Source organism: Octodon degus, unplaced genomic scaffold (genome assembly GCF_000260255.1).
Source record: "Octodon degus isolate 3935 unplaced genomic scaffold, OctDeg1.0 scaffold00376, whole genome shotgun sequence".
In the NCBI taxonomy this organism is placed as follows: Eukaryota; Metazoa; Chordata; class Mammalia; order Rodentia; family Octodontidae; genus Octodon; species Octodon degus.
Genome location: NW_004524952.1, coordinates 557,727 through 562,187, shown reverse-complemented (window position 1 = coordinate 562,187; position 4,461 = coordinate 557,727). Strand labels below are relative to the sequence as shown.

Sequence of the window (4,461 nt, the reverse complement as noted above, 5' to 3'; positions counted from 1 at the left end):
GCAGAGCATCACATTGCCTTGTGTCCTGATTAACACAGGTATTGAGGGCAAATATACCCATACAACAAGCATACCCATACCCAGCATTTTGATTCCAAAAGGTTGAAGCTACAAAACTTCCAGAATTTGCTTAGTAATAACTCTTTCTCAGGGGATTTGCAGTTTTTATTTTCAAAAATAAAATTAACAATTCAACTCCTGATTTTCCTATAAACAGCTCTTTGTCCTTGCTCAGATACTTAAAAAATAACATAGATGGGAATTAACAATATGTAATTTTTTGTGTATTTGTTACAGGGTCTACAGGGTCTCACTATGTAGATTGGGCTCACAGTGATCCTCCAGTTTTCAGGCTCCCAAGCACTGGCATTACAGATGCAGGCCACCACATCCAGTCTCAATTGCCTTCTCAGCGCTCTCCAGGAGTGGGACCGACACAGCACGCCTGGGACCAAACCCTGGCTGCTGCGCTCTGCCTAAGCAGGCACTTTAGTCCACTGAGCTAACTGGCCAACCCATCAGTCTGTAAATTTTACCTCAGTAAACTTATTAACAGACACATTAACAACAACAAAGAGTTCAGATAGCAGGTATCTCAAGGTGAGAGGCCAAGTGAAGAGAAGGCCCCAGAAGAAGAGACCTCTGCACATCCCTAGTGGGCCCGATTCTGACTCAGCAGAGTACAGAAGAGAACAAGCATGTGAGGAAATTCTGGGTCCTAGAAAAGGATCGGCCCCTCAAGTGGATTAAAGATAAGCGTGTCCACCTGTCAAGGAGAAAAAAGACCCATGGCAGACTCCATCCCCAGAAATGAGGTCAAAAGGGCAAGACCCTCTTCCTCTTAAGGAAGAGGCACAGGCAGGGCCCTCAGAAGGCTTTCCATACTCCTTGTGGAAACATTTCTCTACCTCTGAGAGCTGCTCTGAATCCCCACTGTTCATTCTCAAAGCAAGGCTCAAACAGATCCAACCAAAGAGCATCCCCAAATGCAGCTCATGGAAGCTGCTAGCAAAACAGGAGATTCCAGCAGTCAAGGAGTCAGGTCAGAGCTGACATCTAACTAGAAACTACTAGATAGAGCAGGCAACAACAAAACCCAACACTTCATGAGGAGAGAAATTAGTGAATCAAGGCCATCCAGGTTAGAATGGAGGAGGAGACTCTGGCATTTATTTATTTATTGGCGGAATGGCGGATTGAACTCAGGCCCTTGCGCTTGCCAGGGAAACGCTATTCCACTGAGCCATCTCCCCAGCCCCATGTCCTTTATTTACAAATTATCACCTATGAAGGAAATCTGAAAAGTCTATACAGCTTAGACATAGTATGAGCTCAGCACATTTGTAGGACATGTTTGTAATATATTTTATGAGGGCACTGCAAGGCCATATTCAACTTAAAATTACGGGGTATGGTTCTGCCTTAAAAGAGATACCTTGTCTTAAGAAAGCAATTACTTAAAAGAGCAATTTAGTTCTTTCAGTGTGTGAAAATGATATAAAATTTTCTGAAAGTTAAAAGAAGAGAAAAGGCCTCTTGACACCTTCATGACTATGAAAGGTCTTTTATAAGACCATGAGTTTAAAATGTAGACAACAGGGAAAATACTGCCCCTTCCCTTCATTTGAGGAGGGAGGGTAGAAACCTAAATTCAGAGGGCTCCTTTATCTATGTGGCTAAAGTACCTTGTCATGAAAGATGAAGTATGTGCATGTGTGAACTCCCTCAAGGAATGTGATCATTCTGTGAGCTGGAATCTCTATGAAGTAAACCACCATTGTATTTATTTATCTATTTTTTTAACCAGGGATTGAACTCAGGCCCATGTGCTTGCCAGGGAAGTGCTTATTCCACTGAGCCATCTCCCCAGTCCCTAAACCACCATTGTTGAAAAGACTAATATAAGGAATATCTGTGAATTCTCATTCAAGGAAGGGGGAGGTTTGAGCTGTTCAAATGTTCAGTAATTATGATGTAGTGCAGCATTCTGCTTCCATTGAAAAATATGCTTGTGAATGTTTTTACAAAGAGATCAAGCTCATGCATTTGAAAAATGAAGGGAAAGGTGCAATGTTAGACGTGAAAATAAAACCAGCGATTACGCAACTGCCGTTCACTTTGTGTGTGACTTCAACTCTCACAGCGCCAGTGTGCTTCACAATGCTAAGGGCAGTTAATACTGAAAGGGAAGATTCAATTAATTTTCACATCCTCCCATTTCCTGAAGTATCTTCAATTACCTGATCTATTTAAACCACAGGATCAGTCCCCTACCAAGACAAATATAAGGAAAACACAGATCAACCGATAAAAACAAACTCATACATGTGGATTTTATTTTCATTTTTATTTGCATCAAGAGCAAACATTTATGCACCAGAATGCTATTGAGAAAACAGTGCCTTACAATTAAGTTACAGGGTACCTCAGGAATCAGAACGCTAGGGAAGTTCCCAACCAGTCCTGAAATATGAAGAAATCTAATTTTTTTTTGCAGATGAGGTTCCCCAAGGAACTAAGGCTGTCAATTGTACATAAAGGAAAGAAGGAGGGAAACCTCCCTCAGCACAAAGGTGGAAGCCAGCTGTAAATAGTGGGTGTCATCCATCATTACAAGGCTAAAGAGAAGAGAAACAAAATCACACTAACAGTGCTCAGATCTCTTGCTCTCTGCCATATGGTTCTACCCATAGCTTATAGAGCCCCTGTCCCACCCTGCACACCACACCCTCTCGTTAGGGCAATGCTTGGAGGTCCTTGCCTTTACCCCCATAAACCCTCTCTGGCAGAGACTGGACAACACCGGCTGCCCTCCCACATAGCCCAGCCTCGTCCAGAACTTACATATGCAGCTCAGAGCCTCTCAGTGAGATCTGAGCGTGCACTTCAGGTTCAAGGGCCTCGGATAGTGGACTCAAGAACCTGAAAGCGAGTACTGCGTCCTGGTGACGGTGGAAAGGGAACCTAAGGTGGCTAGTGGGAATCTGGTTAAGGTGAATTTGTAACCTTGGCTGCCTTGCTGCCAGGCAGTCGCCTCCTCAGGCCACCCCAGACACCTCACAGGATCCCTTTGGCCTCCCACCCCCTCCTAGCAGCCTACTCCCCACTGTTTTCAGGTCCCCCACACTTCTCTGTCCTCAATGGACGGCCCCTGTTTGCCTCTTCCACCAATCCCTGCCCTCCAAGGCCACCTCCAGCCGTCACTCTGAAAGGATACAACTCCTGCAAATCACGTTCAGTGTTCCCGAAGGAAGGCAAGCGGAGGTCACCCGGCACCAGATCTTGTTCTCTCTGTTGTTCCTGAGGACCTTCCTGGCCCACCACGCCTTCTCCTCCCGCACCAGCGGCTCCTCCGACTTCAAGGAATTCAAGGCCACCACGCGCAGCAGTGTCGCCCGCCCCTCCTCGGGCACCCGCCCTTTCGTCCTCAGGGGCCTCCATGGCTCACCAGCTGCTCCACTACTAGTCCACCGGCGACCGCTCCAGCTGACACAGCGACCAGTAACCGGATATGCGGAAGACTGAGCACCTCAACGTTTTACACTGAGCGCCTCAGCGTTCTACGCACAATGCCACGTGTGACGCCCGCTGCGCACGTGTAATTGGTCCTTCAGCCCTAGACACCAGCCAATAGCGAATCGCTGCTGACGCTGCCCTGTGATTTCCCGACCCTGAGAGACCCGCGGGCCAAGAGAGTCCTGGGTTTGGTTAGGAGGCTCTGGCCCTTGGCACAGAGGGCACCTGGGGCTCTACAGAGCACCGGGCACACAGGCGCCTAAAGGGGCCTCCTGAGATATCTTCAGTTTGGCAGTTCAGTGCAAGGCTGTGTGTGCCAAAAGCTCCCGACCCCGGAGGATCCTTCTGTTGCCATATGAGCTAAATCAGGTGATGCACTGACACAGCCAACCACCACTCACTGTCCTCCAAACAAAGATGAAAACAAACAAATTACTAAGTAACCCCAATCCACAGTTCCTTCTAGTCCTGCAGCCAGGAACAGGACAATAGGATCAGGGGCTCCCAGGCTGCGGGTACCCTGAGGCCATTAGGAACATCAGAAGGACAGCTCGCATTCTGAGTGCCTTTTTTTTCCGGAGGAAAGTGCTCCAGTGGAAGAGCTCAAAGTGTGGCTTAGTGGTGCCAGTGGTTGGCTTTCATGAGCACGACTGTGTCTAGTAGTGTAAAAAAGCGTAAAATACTTCTCTTGCTGTTTTGAAAGTCTTGCTTTTATAATTTTTAGTAAGCAGTATTCACAGTAGAAGTGTTTGATGTGGACATAAGAACAGCAAATGTTACTTATGTCGTGTTAGGCTGACTTGTAAGGAATCTGTCATGGTCACCATTATGGATGTCCTGAAGTTTATGTGATTATGTTGTTTTCAAGAGAATGGGCCAGGAAAACAGCTCAGTGGAATAAGCACTTGCCTAGCAAGCACAAGGTCCTGAGTTCAACCCCCAGTT

The 4,461-nt window shown here is 46.7% G+C and overlaps 1 pseudogene; it reads left to right on the top strand.

Annotated features, from left to right (window-relative positions):
- Positions 1 to 3,525, top strand: part of LOC101568838 — a 12,402-nt pseudogene extending 8,877 nt beyond the window's left edge.
- The last annotated feature ends 936 nt before the right edge of the window (positions 3,526 to 4,461 follow it).